Raw genomic sequence first — 16,156 nt, 5'->3', positions numbered from 1 at the left:
ACAACATTGAGGCTGACCGGGATGTTATTTGGTGCAAGTTATAGTTTCTTCAGCTTCTCAATGAAATATCCTGAGTCCTTTATGTACATGTCAGTCTTCCCCATGTGTGGCTGGAGCAGAGAAGCCATTTGTTTTGCCAGTTTATACATTGATGAGCCAGGAGCTCTAACAATTGAACATTGTTCTTATGGATCTTAGGTACTCCATACAACCAAGGTTTTAGGGCTTTTGTGTTGCGCACATTTCTCTGTCTGACCGCTGGCAGTAAGGGAGGAGATCTGCAGATTGTACCAACACCTAGACCAATTATGGGAGAAGAAAACGTTGTTGATGTCCTCTCTTGCCTTTCTGTCACAATGCAGGGATGAAGATGCTACACCAAAGTTCTTGAAATGTAAGCACTGATTCACCACCAGCCAAGTTCATCATATCTATGACAGAGTGGAATGAGCTTTTCTATGTGAGCGAATTCATACAGCATGGAGAGACTTGGCAACTTTTCAACATTTTCTATCAACTAAGTAGTAGAAGGGATCAAGATGACTGGGACAAGATTGATGGCATCACTCACAGGGACATCTAGAAATAACTTGAACACTGCACTGAGTGCCAGAAGAAAAAGTTTGAAAGATGCCGGAAGCAGACTGACAAGCTGATTCCTGACATGTCATGCACATTGGTCAACCCCACTGAATGACAATTGACCAAAGAGGAAATGTCTGTTCTTAAAAAAGGAGGGAATTTCGCTATCATCCCAAGAACTATACCTGTGGAGGATATCATTGCTAATACCGAAGTGGCCATTCAGACACTTCCTTGTGAAAGAGCAGAGGAAATATGCTCTGGGACAGCCAGGATACTGTGCTGAGCAAAACCACCAGCTTGCAGTCTGAAGAAAGAAGAGGTACAAGCTACTAAAATCTCAGCATTGACAAGAGTATATTGCTACTGCCTGCCTATAAGGGAAATGCAACCATAGTAATGAAGACCGAAGATTATGAGCAAAAGTTCCGGGACCTATTAGATCCAACAATGTACCAAAGACTAAGCACAGATCCAATGCAGAGTATCACACAGAATGCTGGTGGACATACACAGGAAAATGCACAACACCAAAATTAGAGGTACCAAGAGGGTTGTACTGAGATCAATTAACATCACTGCCTTAACACATTCATAAACAATTATGCTGACTGTTAATCAGGATGGTAAATTGACTGGAAAGTTATTTATTGTGCTGCAGGAAGTTGGAGGTGCTCTGCCCCCTATGATTCTTTCTCATGGGCATGACCTTGCAAGGGCAGTAGGTAATATTTATGTCACAGCAAATAAAAGTGGCATAATGGGTGCAAGAGAACTACAACTATGATATGAGCAATGCTTTTAGCACATAGCTCAGCAAAATATCTTGCTTTCCCTTGATTCCTGATCTGCACATAAAAATTATACTCCCGTAGAGCAAACTACCCCTCCTGAAAAGTGTGTGGCATTTGCAGTTCATACCACCTGGAACTACTGGCCAAATTCAGCCTCTTGATGTTTTTTTCTTCTGTATCTGTAAAACATATCATCACACAATTGGCAGCTACACCTTAAAGGATAGCCAGTTTCATGATAAGTTCCACAACAGACTGTTTCACATTTGGTTGCATGTCATCATATTCCATCAGTTCTCATCATCTTGTTACACCAGTGTTACAATACATGGCTTAAAAATAGATACCTAGCTGAACGTCCTGCACAGTTTGTAACTCCAAAAAAGTTTGCCTTCAGTCTCACTGGGGCAAACTTTTGTGATCACTGTGATGTTCATTGTTTCATTCGGTGTTCAGTGCAAGTTAATGGTTTGTTTTGAACATTTTTTCAATGTTGAAAACAAACATTTTGTGAAGTGTAGTATACACATCCCATAGAAGGTTGACCTCTGCACCTCCTGGACACTTGTTTCCTGTTGCCCTCCTGATACACAGAGTGAATCATTAGCAGCTAATATTTTTCCTGTCATAATTGTTAACCAGGGTGTATACGCGGACAAGGAAAAAAATTGCTGGGTTTTTCCCAGATCTCCCAGTTAAAAATACATTTTCTCCCAGGTGACAATACACTTTTTCTATGTTAAGTGACAGTATACATTCTGCAGGAACAGTAAAACTTATCAATCCTTTGAATGGATATGGTTTTATACAGCAGCGTAGAATTTCTCGGCACTTTAGAAAACAAAACTAAGCTGGAAAAAACACGTTTTGGAAAGCTCTTTGATGTGCAACAACATGTACATGGCATACTTCCATATTATGAAAGTATGAACTCTAATTCCACCAACAGGACAAGTTGTTGGTTGAATATAATATACATAGTGTTGCTACAAGGAAAGCAAAGCTTTCACATATAATATTTGTCGCAGAGTTTAATGAGCAACAAGAGAAGCTAAGCTTTGACATATAATGTTGATCTGTTTAGTGCATGTTACACTTTAAGATACAGCACTCAAATACACCAGTAAAATTTTTAATGCCGACATAGATCTCTGATCTTCAGGGCTCAAAATTCTTCTAAATGGATTCTCATCAATGAATTAATTTTTAAATGAGAGCAAACGCTCTGTGATTTAAGAAATTCATTCTCACACATATTTCATCTTGCATAAAAGTAAATTTACTTTGAAAATAACACTCTTCAAACCACAATTCACTGTATTTTCCCATGACCTGTTAGATTCATTTCAGCAGTTGCCAGAGAGCAGGATAAGAGGTGTCACCATGCTTGTGCAGCTACGGTGACGTAGGAAGCCCATATGTTCATACATGTAATACATTAAAAGATCTTTTTTACATTATGTCAAAAATAAACAAGACATCAGAGGATACTCCAAGAGCGTCGGAATTTCGTGGACCATTCTAAAATGCATAGTTCACCTTAAAGCACATATTCGTACATCCTGATTCCCAATGACATAGGCCTCAATCTGATATTATGCTTGTCGGTGTGGTTTTCAGGATGTAAATTTACTTGGAGTACCAGTACTGTATTATCTCATGTTTGGTTCTTTACTATGGCATAATGCCGTACGTGCTAGAAGATGAAGACGTGCATTTGAAATGCAGCGAACATTTGAAACTAGCCAATGGTGTGGAATTAAACACTTCGTTTCAAATAAATTTACTGCCTCAGCAGGGAAGCTTAATAAAAGCCAAATTTCTTTAGCAAACTGACAAAAATAACTTTAATGTTCTGCAAGGCGATTAATGCTTCACTGTCAGAAAGGTGGAAATAAAACAAAATCTGAAACTAGTAACATATTTTAGCCTTCTGTAATTAAGTGAATGTATTTTTATTCACTTGATAGCTCCCAGCAACAGAAATCCATCTTGCTTTCATTTGACGTGAGAGCAGTAAACGAAGAGGAAACAGAAAAATCACTAAATGTAAACACGGATCATGTGGACACTAACCCCCCCCCCCCCATACACCTCCACCACCACCACCACCACCACCACCACCACCACCACTCACCACTACAACTCAAACTGCTCTGCACACATCAGAATGTCAATTTAAAAAAAAAAAATAAAATAAAAAAAGACTTTTCAAAAATAAGTTCATTTTGTAGCACACATCTTTCTGAAGAGTCCGATACATAAAACATATATGTTTGAGGAAATGAAAGACATGTTATTTGGTCTTAAGTGTGCCAAAGTGCAATGCCCTGCCTCTTCAAACAACATTCTCATACTGCACGTCACTGTATTTCATTCTGTGGAACTCAAACGTGTATATTTTGTAATGGATGCCATCAAACTATTTCAGGGCAGTGGAAATTAAAATGTCCTATAGTGCCTCTCCTGCTCCCAATCAGCTGGTTTGATACCTTGCCCTTTTAAAAATAAAAAAAAAATCACATTTAATACTGGATGGGATTAATCATAACTGGGAGAACAAGAACACTTCAGAAAATCTGGACTCTTTATTGCCTATTAGCTAACTTGCTCTTCTGTGTGACACAAAATTAAAAATAGTGTACCTAAAACCAGTAAAGACAAGAGACGGGCAAGACAGTACACATTTCTTCAATCCATAGGTCCCAGTGATTTTTCTCTCTGACCTTACTACAGCTTTACAGAGTGTGTTTTCCTTTCTATGAAAGAACTATTACCTCATCAAAGTTTGTGAAACGTTTTGCTACATGAAAAATCGAAATATCGTCATCTACTGCTGAAAAAGTTGTTAATACAAATAGTACACAAGACTGGTGTGGTTCCTCAATGTGATTACGTCTATTTTGTCAGTGTGTGCTGGATAAAGCAAAATAGGCCTTTCTAATATTGCAGCAATTGTAATACACACCAAATAAGCAAGACTGTTTTGGCAATAATGATCATTTTTATTGTACAATACAATTCATGAAGTACCAATACAAAATACCTATTTGGCCTTCTACAATCAATAAGCTTTATGTTAGGAAATAGTTTCACATTTCATTCATACCCTCCAGTTTCTTGCGCACGAGACTGAAAACAGTAGAACAAAATTTTTGCATAAATTTGGAATCGTCATAATTTGTGTGATGTCCCCAGTTCTTCTCCTTCCTCATTCTAACAAACAATCTTGTCAACACTAATTCTGTAACTATTCCTACAACTGTCAAAACTCATTCTCCGGTTAACTTTAGTAACCCTGCCACAATCACCACTTTAGTTATCCAGCGATTATTTTCCGGTTAGGTGTTATTACGTGTTCGTACAAGGCGTTTTCTGTGCTACTCCCAGAATGAAACTTAAGTGGCTGCTAGCCAGGGACTACAACTGGCCCTGTCTTGTGTAGCAATCTGGCCAAAAATTTTCTGTCAGAATTTCACTTTCTTGGATACACCGTGAAGATAATACATAATCTTACTTACCTGTTATTCCTGTTAGTCATTTATTTCCACTCTGGTAGTCTGTATCTATAGATTTTGCTAGTAATTATAGCAATGCTGAACATTTGCAAACTGAATCAACCACATAAACAAGCAGCAGTTGGCATTCACTGGTTCAGCTCTATTCCACTCAGCTCGTATAGCCCCGTCCCATTTTGTCTGCTGGGAAGTTAATTTCTAGATGTGACAAGGATTCCCCTGGCACAGACATCATGTACACTATGCACACATTCAAAAATCAACTTATAATTCATTGAGAAATCAACTTAGACTTTTCAAAAATGTCCAAAAACCAGCAGGGATGCGTTTCAAAATCATATGAATAATCAATAGCCCGGCGTGAGATGGATGCTATATGCTTTGTGAAACAATGTCTTTTCCCTCAAGAATTTGAATTTACCCCCTCCCCCAAATTGCCACTGCTTACACAGCCAACAGCCACACTTCAGTAGCCAGAAGCAGGAGAAGGTATTACTCATATGTGACTCAACTGCGCATGTGCATGAGCCCACACATTACTGCTGAAATGAATCTTAATGTAAACCATTATGACGTCATGCGCTCATCAGAGGCAATTTGTTGTTATGAAGCACTGCATAGTCTTCCTAATGCCTTTGACACATTTTGCTATTGACAGACACTTGCACATGCACTGTGTTATTTTATATGGCACATTTCCTTTGCAATTTAGGTTTTATTTTCATTTTTTTCTCTCATTCATGCTTTAATGCTGCTTACCAGTCAAAATTACAAAAATTTAACTGAAAACTAAAACAACAAAAAATTCCTGGAATTCTAAAAAATTCTGGAGTTTTTCCCAGTTTTCTCCTGGATGAAAAAATTCCCGGGTTTTTCCCGGATTTCTCGTTTGTCCCAGGTCATATACAACCTGTAACAACACTTTCAGAAGATCCTTACTGAAGAAGATTGAACTTGCAACCTCACCCTCAAGGGGTTCCTTGTTAGTAGCCTGAAGATTAACATTTTGAACGACTGGCTATGGAACTAACAAGACTACGTGCTTGTAAGAAATGAGTTAACTTTTACTGATGCAGTGAAGTTGGCAATCTTTTACTCAGTCATTAAAGTTCTAGACTGCCAAAACTATAAAGAACAATATAATTTTGAATGAGAAATTTTGTCACAATTTTGCAACAAGTAGAAGCTTAAAATTTTGTCAACAGTGCCAGGCTATGTAATTACAATTACAAAGAGAAATAATTATACATATCCTAAATCAGAATTTTGCAAGAATGCATAGTATGTTTATTCAGACTACAGGATGATGGCTAAAATTTGATTAACTTAAATTCAAATTTTGTTACATCTCTGTGGACATCTATTGCAATATGTATCACTGACATAATATAAGGGGATAAGGGGAATGTGTGTGACTTGACCAAAGACTGCAGTGTGCAGCAAGTGGCACTCAGTGTAACATGTTTCTCTTTTTATTTCATGATCCAATGAACCATCTCACAAGCATTACTGCAACCCTCCCTATTATTTATGTAGGCATGTTGTCTACACATCTTTCAGTTCCATAAGAACATGGATGTCTACAGAAATTTATCTGTGTGTGTGTGTGGGGGGGGGGGGGGGGGGGGATACAGAGTGGGGTGAGGTAGGGTTAGGTAGACTGGGTAGACTGGGTTTGATTTGGGTTGAGGGATGGGGTTGAAGCGGGACACGGCAAAACTCTCAAATTGATGTTGTTTATGGAAATGAACTGTCCAGTTTTGAGAAGTGTCATGGCACAAGAACTAAATTTTATAAGTGATTTAAAATATTGAAGTTTAGTGGAATGATGGGAAATCATTTATAGAAGCATATGAGGATTCTGTAATGAATAAAATCTCTGTACTCCACATTCTGGGAGGAGAAGAATGCCCTTATTTGATCCGCTCTGTATGGATGCCTGTGCATAAGAAAAGCATTGTTGTTGTAACATCTTCATCGTTGAGAAGGGTCTGCTCATTTTTCTTGATTTGTATGAAGACTCCTAATGAGTTATCACCATAAAAACATTTGCAAAAACTTCCCAAGAACTAAGACTTCTCAAGAACAAAGATGAAACAACATCAAATAACCATATTATGAAAATGAAAGTTACGACTCACCATATAGCAAAGATGCTGAGTAGCAGATAGACACAACAAAAAAACTCTCACAATTAACACTTTGAGCCATTAAGGCCCTCGTCAACAATAGAGGACACACACACACACACACACACACACACACACTCAGCACAGGGTTGGAAGTGGGTGTGGTCATTGGCTAGTGGAGATTGAGACTGAGGCAATACAGGATGTTGTTAACTGTCACACTGTCACACAAAAAGACCAGAATAGTTTAGAATAGTCTAGTTACCCATGGACAGTTCATCTGTAGTGATGAGCAGCTCATTGCCCAGTATACTTAGGCCTTAATATCACAGACAGGTATTAGTCTCCCACTCCTAGGCCATAGATAGATTTTACTTGTCATATCCACACTCACCCCTAATCATCTAACCACTCCACGTAGGAGCTGCAAAGGAGCACCCTTTCATCACCTAGTCATCATGGAAAAGAATACCAGAACTATATCCTTCAGCAAGACTTTGACTATGTATTATTGTGTCCAGAGTTGAGGAACTTTCTATCTGCAATCCTTCCCACCTCTGCCAATGTGGTATTCTATCACCATCAATCTAAAGAATATCCTAGTCCATATTTACACAACACATACTTTCAGATTCTTGGCATGTGGATCATACTCTTGTGGAAGATTTAATCATTCATTTATCATGTTCTGTAGATCTCGTGAAGAAAGATCTTTCTGGGCTGTGAAACAAGGCAAGGTATACATTGGTAAAAGACCATTAAATCAAAGAAACTTAATCTGAATACTGTATTGAAAGCAAATCTGATAGAGTAAATTAGTAAGACAGTTGCTACTTTGATAACAAGCGCTATACTATACTATATAGCTGCTGTTTAACTGCAGTTGGTAGCTTAATATTACTTGATTATATTGTTGTTTCTCAAAGAAAATGAGTCATATTTACAGCATATTATTACTTGTCATAAAGCTTTACAACACACGCTGTGGCTTGCTACATAGCTAATAGAATTTTTCAATTCCTAGATCTAGATACTTGGATAGTTAGTAGCAAGAGTGCCTTATGTGTTGTTTTCTTTAGCGATTTCAAGTTCCTTGTTTTATGTTAAACTGAAACTTCTTGAGTATCTTTCCACACATTTATCCTGTCTCAGCAGAGACACTGCCACCTGTAAAAGTAGTCACATCATATACTACCTCTGAGGTAATTTCTGCACAAAATTTTATGTGGTCGTAACAACCACTGTGTGTACCCATTCAAACCATGGCAGAGAGCAGAGTAGACCACCTAGTGGCAGAAAAATTGGGGCATAACAACCAATGTATTTTCCTCTCCAAACTGTGGCAAAGAGCAAGACAACCCAATGGAAGAATCCACTGCTGATCAATGGCTGCTTCACAACCCATGTCACATGGATCCTCCCAACCAACATTAGATTCTCTGAATGATGTATATGGAAGATGTACTTGCAGCACATCTCTTGATTCTGCACTCCTCCTTGGTTAGCCCTGCCCCACACCAACCTGAGCCCTATGTCCGTACCTTCATCCATCCTACACCCACACACTCTTCCCCAAGGTCCCTCACCACTCAACTCTTGCAGATTGTTAGTGCTATGCAGAACTCACCCTGTCTGTACCTGGAACAGGCTCACCAATGCCACATTTATCCACCACACACCTGCTACCTCTCCCTCCCAGCAATCAGCCATGTTTTCCAAGCACTCATGCCAGCTCCCCATGTCCTTTCGCCCCTCACCCTCTCCACCTGACACATGTTTCAGGTTCACCACAGTTGAGTTACAGTGATAACATTTTAAACAGTGCACTGGTCAATTCAGTAGAGTCTGAAAGGGATCAATCTTAATTTAATTAACAAACATTAGGATAAGTCTTTGATACCTATACTTGACAGTATTATAATATTTGATTTATATTCTTACAATTAGCAAAGGAAACAAAGTTTGTTGAATGGCTATAATTACAGACAATATTGCAATATATAAATATCCAAAACCAATGCACTGTAAAGCAATTTAAGTAAGACTAACACTCATTTTAGTTTGATAACAACCACTGTAAGTATAAGGAACACGAAGGTCACTGAATCAATACAGGAACACAAATTGCAAATTTTCTTATTAAAAAAAATAATTAACTTTCTAAGAATTTATAGTCCATCAGGAAGCTTAGAAGGCAGAGTGTCCAGATTACATTTCATTTCATTTCATGTCAAACTTGCTGGATTGAGTTGTTATTGAAATATGAAGTTCAGGTTTTGATAGTGTATATAGAACAACAGTGATCTAAATTAAATTATGACAAAATAAACAGTCTTGATCACAAAAACAGATGATGTACTATTAATGGTGTCTGGTTCCAACCTAGATAGATCTTCTTCAGACCATACAACGTATCTGAAAAGTTAAGATAAATTTTCTTAGAGACAGATTGGAAACTTTTCAATACATAAGCAGTATACTTAAAAGCCAATAAAAATAACAATAAAGTAGAAAAGTACTCATTCCCTTTAGTGATCCACAGACACACTGAGTGGGGCCATACTGTCTGCTGGAAGGTTCATTCATCAACAACAGATTAGTGTAAAAGCACTATGACTTATAAAGGCGAAGTCCCACCTGTCATATAGTGCATGATCACTGGAGGCACCAGTGAGAAGGAAATTCAATGGTTATATATGTAAACACATTGAAAAATAAGTGAGTAGTTTAAAAAATTGAAATATATATGTAAGTATGTTCAAATAAATCAGTATTAATTGTCTGACACACTCAATACTTGTAACAGAATAACAGAAGAATAGAAAGGATAACCAATAATACTTGGGTACTGTATAGGCAAATGCCTCCTATGGACAATACATGAAAATAGTAGACTGTAAAACCATTGTCAAATACTTTAGGAAATTAGATATTAATGCAAAGATGTATTCAAATGGCACAACCAGTTTCTATGAAGACAAGCAGCCTCAAGTCCGCTGATAAAATGCATCCATGGTTGGGTAGACATCCATTGAAAGATGTACCAACAAAGGATGGCACCGGACCCCATGGAGATGAGTGGCCTAGAGTTCACCAATGAAACACATCTGTGGCAGGGCAGATGCCCATAGAAAGATGTTCTGACAGGGGAAACATCAGTTACCTCAGGATTTAAAAGATAAACAACTCTACTGTCTATTTGACAACTTGTTATAAAAAATTACTCCTTTTTGTTCTTTTAGTATTTAAAAAAATCCTGATGTTATCACCATGTAGCATTTGATGTCTGCATATAACCACACCCTGTGACACGCACATTATGTGTATGCCCACCACATGACCCACACCAGTTCATAGCATAGTGTGGGCATTATCATTGTGAGTGGAGCAGTGCAAACGGGATGATGTTACTCACATTGGAGGAGTGGGTGTTCATTGTGCAAAAGTTGTGTGAGAACAAAGTCATGGAAATGGTGTGGTCAGTTGTTTGCTGAGACGTTTAATGGTGTCGAAGTCCCAGGGAAGAATGCATGCTATGCGTACTGAAGAAATGATATCAGATACAATCCGATATCATTTCAAAATGAGCTCATGCATCAGCAAATGTCCCTGTAGTTCATGAGAAAATGCTTCAGAGTCCTATCAAATCAACCCAATGCCTGTCGCAAGGGACCGGCATGTCATGTTCATCATGCAGACAAATACTCACCTAGACCTGCTCTTTGGGCCACTTTTATGTACCCCACCCTGTACAACTGACAGTCAATAAACTATTAATTTTTTTCTGATCAGTTACTGGTTAATTATTTTATAAAACGGCATCAGCTTATAGCTGGCTATATGGTACGATGTTTTACTAGAATTGTACTTATGTTATCATCCTAAGTCAATAATCTGATAGGACTTACCAAACAAAAGCGCTTGCATGTTGATAGACACACAAACAAACACAAATATACACACAAAATTCAAGCTTTCGCAACCAATGGTTGCTTCATCAGGAAAGAGGAAAGGAGAGGGAAAGACGACAGGATGTGGGTTTTAAGGGAGAGGGTAAGGAGTCATTCCAATCCTGGGAGTGGAAAGACATACCTTAGGGGGGAAAAAGGACAGGTATACACTAGCACACACACACACACATATCCATCCGCACATACACAGACACAAGGAGACATTTGTAAAGGCAAAGAGTTTGGGCAGAGATGTCAGTCGAGGCGGAAGAACAGAGACAAAGATGTTGTTGAATGACAGATGAGGTATGAGTGGCGGCAACTTGAAATTAGCGGAGGTTGAGGCCTGGTGGGTAATGAGAAGAGAGGATATACTGAAGGGCAAGTTAACAATCTGTGACACCTTTCATCTCCATGATGACTGATGGCATCTCATGGTGCCATGTCATTGAGTAAACCATTACCTAGCTGCAGACGGTATGCTTATTATTGAGTTTGAGGCCAGTTATTTCTAAGGGCACAATTACAACATTGGCTCATTGTGATGATTTTGTCTTTATGGTGTATGAAGGTGTCCTCTATGGGCACATTTTCAGATGGATGTCTTCCCTGCTGCAGATATGTTACATCAGTGGACTCTTGGCTGCTTCTCTCCATTGTGGCGGATCTGCTGTCAGTATATCTTTGAATGGATATTAGCCCTACCATGGAAATATTTCATCAGTGGACTCTAGGCACTCGTCTTCATGGTGACTGGTGGTGTCATTTGAATACATCTTTGCACTGACGTCTAGTTCACTACAATCTCTAACAAAGACGTTACTGTCTATTATTTCCACTCATTCCCCTAGGTGACAATTCCCTTTGCAGTAGTTGATTTCTATTGATTATCCTTTTCATTCTCCAGTTATTTTATTACAAATGTTTAGTCAGTCTGACAATTAGTAATGATGTACTTCAACACACTTATGAGCATTTTTGATTTTTTTTAAACTACTCAATTATATTTTTCAATGTATTTACATGCATTCCCATTTCATTTTCTTCTTGTTGGTGCTTGCTGTATAGTGGACAGAGCTTTGCCTTTAACTCACAGCACTGTTGTGCTTTTCAGTAGTTGACAATTTTGCCTTGTGGCAAACAGATTGGCTTGACTCCGTCTCCCTGTAGATTACTGGAGGGTATAAATATTTTAGTATTTTATTGTAATTTGTATTGTCTTTTCTGTATACTGTTTATGTGTTTAAAAGTTCCCAATCTCCTTCCAAGAAAACTTACATTAAATTTTCAGAAATGTCATGGTCTGAAGATCTGTGTCAACTGAAACAGTTCCCCATTCATAAAACACCTTTTGTTTTTTGTGATCAAGACTGATTATTTCTTCATTGCAATTAATAATTTCAAAACACACACAGCTTACAATATTGTTAATAACAGATATTTGTTTGGATTTTTACATTTTTAATTTAATACTTAAAAAGACAGAAAGACATGTTTTGACAAAAACACTTTAAAACATATATTGGGCAAGTATGTTTCAAAACATTCAAATTGCCTTTACTATTAAATGCAAAAATTTAATTCCATAAATAATGGAATTTTTTCTTGAAAATACATAACATCTGATCCATTTCATCATAATTATTGTTTTCCACTGTTTGCATAAGTAGGGTCGACTGTAATCAACCCTGTGGTATCAGGAGTAAGTCAGCTATTTTGGACACTGAGACACAAAAATGTAGTTGGTGTTTTGCTCTAATGCTGACCAGACATGTTTGTAATGTGCCTTTCTATGTCAAGTATTATGCAGTTGTGGCTGCCATTGTGAAACGTTTTGTTTCTATGAGTCTACCAGCAGAAAAAATGGAAGTCATTAACTGAATAATACATTGATCATTTTATTTGAAGTTTCACAAGAACCTATTATACAATACACTGACAAAAGAGAATTGGATCATGGAGCAATCAACAATGCATTTCACCACTAAATATAATCCAAAGACAAAGATAATAACTCCAATAAATGAAAGGACAATGTACCTATATCCCGCAACACACAAAGAAGTACAAATGGCTGTCAGCAAACTAAAGAGTAAAATGACCCACAGATTTCATGGTATCCCTGACAAAATTATTAAATATAGTATGGATAATGTTGTCTCCCAACTTGTGGAGATAATTAATGACACCTTCTAAACTGGTGTGTTTCAAAGTACACTTAAGCAGTCAACAGTAATACCAGTTTATAAAAGTGGTGACAAGTTTGACATTAAAAGTTTCAGACCACTATCATTATTGTCTGTATTTTGGAAAATAATTGAAAAAATAATGCACAACAGATTGCTAGACTTCCTAACCAAAAATAAAATTCTTGTAAATGGACAGAATGGTTTCAGAAAAGGCAAATCTACACAAACGGTTGTCTTAAATTTCCCAAAACTTGTTTACAAAGCTGTTGAGAACAAGGAACTGGTTTATGTGTTGTTTTTGGACCTTTCTAAACTGTTTCATCTTATAAATCATAATCTACTGCTGTTATAACTGTATAACTATGGTGTCCGTGGTATTTCCTACGAGTGGTGATAGTCATATTTAACTGATAGGAAACAAGTAGTAAAAATTTCTCAGGATGGAAATGTGTACCATTCTGAATATAAGAGAGTTAATTATGGGGTGCCCAGGGCTCGGTACTGGGACCATTGTTATTCTTGATTTTTATTAATGACTTACCACAACAGTTTTCAGCAGCTGATACCATATTATTTGCTGATGATACCAGCTTCACTACTGAAGTGAATAATGATTATGACATGCAGCAAAAAATCGACAAAACAGCAGAAATGGTAGAAAAATGGTTTAAATATAACTGTCTAGTTGTCAATTAGAAGAAAATTGTATGGGTGAATTTCAGCCACATAAAGAACAAAAATACTACCAATGTAAAATTCACATTATCAAATAGCGAAATTCACCAAAAGAATCACGTAAAACTTTTGAGATTATGGGTGGATGAGTATCTAAGATGGGAAAAACATGTAGAAATGCTTATACAAAAAATTAAGCAAGTACTGTTATATTAAAGAGTGCTTAAGGATTGCTGCAATACCAAAGCAGTGTTAAGTGCTTATTACGCATACATATGTAGTCTATTCAAGTATGGTATAGCGTTCTGGGGAAATACCTCTTTTGCAAAGCCATCTTTTAAGCTCCAAAGGAAAGCTGTAAAGTTAATAACTGATGTTGCTTACAGAGCACCATGTAAGGAATTAAAAATCATGACCTTACCATCTACATTTATAACTGAAAGCATCTTCTTCATTAAAAACCATCAAGTTTCACTTTGAACAGTGAAATCCACAATTATCAAACAAGGAACAGGGATGACTATCATAGGGATGTGGACAGAAAATCGATATATCGGGACAGTGCTGTTTACAAACCAAAAGTTCTGTACAGTGCATTGCCAAATAGCATCTAAAATATACCAAACATAAATACATTCAAAAAAGAACTAAGAACCTACTAATAAACAACAGCTTCTACAGTATTAATGAATATGTCGAATTTTGCTCAAAGCTGTAGGTCCACTTCATAAGTCTCTAAACAAAAATTCGTAATTATCAACCATTCCTACATACAATCAAACTTCTTTTGTCCATGCATGCATCTAATTATGCACATAGATTTTGTGCCATATGTTACTATGCCTAGTTAACTAAACTACTGATATTAAATAGCTTTTGTAAAATCAACCATGGGGTTTTGCTAGCTTTTATTTTATCTGTATGTATGTACATATATAATTTTATAATCAAATTAAGCAGAACAGTGTTACACGTGTTGATAACCAATGATAAGATTTTGTACATGATGTAAATATGTGATATTTTATACTGTTCTGTGTCTTGACAAGTCCAATATGAGGAATGTGATAATATGGGCATTAAACAAATAAATAAAATAAATTGCATATGATATGTACTCAATGAAAGCTAAGTACATTCTTCATTGGAATTACTCACTTTTCTCAGATTTGGAGGTCATTGACTTAACATAGGCCTAATGCAATGCATGGTATCACTTACCAGATTCAAACTGAAAACTTTGTTATCTTGTTCCTGTGAAATTGTATGGGCAGAGGTCATTGTTGGCAACCAGAATAAAATAATAATTGGATCCTTTTACTGACCTCGCAATTCAGGTGATACAATTGCTGAAAAGTTCAAAGAAAACTTGAGTTTGATTTCAAACACATACCCGACTCTCACAATTATAGTTGGTGGTGACTTTAATTTACCCTTGATATGTTGACAAAAATGCATGTTTATTTCCGGTGGTACACATAAAACATCATCCGATATTGGTCTAAATGCACGATCTGAAAATTATTTCAAGCATTTAGTTCATGAGCCCATGCGAATAGAAAACGGTTGTGAAAATACACTTGACCTCTTAGCATAAAATATTCCTGAGTCAATAACGAGCAGTCATACTGAATATTGTAACCCCAAATCATCCAAAAATAAACGAAAAATATTCCTATTAAAAATAGCAGATAAAAATTCACTTAACGTCTTCCTGAGAGACAATCTCCAATCCTTGCAAAGTAATATAAGTGTAGATCAGATGTTGCATGAATTCAAAGAAATAGTATCAGCAGCAATTGAGAGATTTGTACCAAATAAATTAACAAACGACGGAGCTGATCCTCCTTTGTACACAAAATGGGTCAGAACACTGTTGCAGAAACAACGAAAAAAACACCGGCAAATTGAAACAGAAGCAAAATCTCCAAGATTGGTGATCTTCTACAGAAGCTCGATATTTGGCGCTGACTTGAATGCGAGATGCTTATAATAGATTCGACAACGAAAGTTTGTCTCGAAACCTGGCAGAAAATCCCTGCGAGGTACGATAGCAGCAAGACACAATCAATCAATACCGTCTCTCTGCGATAGCAATGGCGAGATACCATCGAAGACAGTACTGCGAAAGCAGAGTTACTAAATACAGCCTTCCGAAATGCTTTCACAAAAGAAGACGAAGTAAATTGTCCAGAATTCGAATCAAGAACAACTGCCAACGTGAGTAACGTAGAATTTGATATCGTTGGAGTATTGAAGGAACGTAAATCACTTAATAAAAGCAAGTCTTCTGGTCCAGACCGTATGCCAGTTAGCTTC

At 37.1% G+C, this 16,156-nt stretch overlaps 1 long non-coding RNA gene across 1 annotated transcript in view; it reads right to left on the bottom strand.

The window, feature by feature from the left end:
• The window catches only part of LOC126481448 (uncharacterized), a 55,873-nt gene extending 39,966 nt beyond the window's left edge, over positions 1-15,907 (bottom strand). The window contains exons 1-3 of the long non-coding RNA XR_007587562.1: positions 15,652-15,907; positions 15,271-15,351; positions 15,059-15,186 (exon numbers count right to left, since the gene is read on the bottom strand). This is a non-coding gene — a long non-coding RNA (uncharacterized LOC126481448). The remainder of the gene's footprint in view (positions 1-15,058; positions 15,187-15,270; positions 15,352-15,651) is intronic.
• Positions 15,908-16,156: the final 249 nt, after the last annotated feature.

The sequence above is a fragment of the Schistocerca serialis genome, chromosome 5, assembly GCF_023864345.2.
Source record: "Schistocerca serialis cubense isolate TAMUIC-IGC-003099 chromosome 5, iqSchSeri2.2, whole genome shotgun sequence".
NCBI lineage: Eukaryota > Metazoa > Arthropoda > Insecta > Orthoptera > Acrididae > Schistocerca > Schistocerca serialis.
This window is presented reverse-complemented; position numbering and strand designations above follow the sequence as displayed.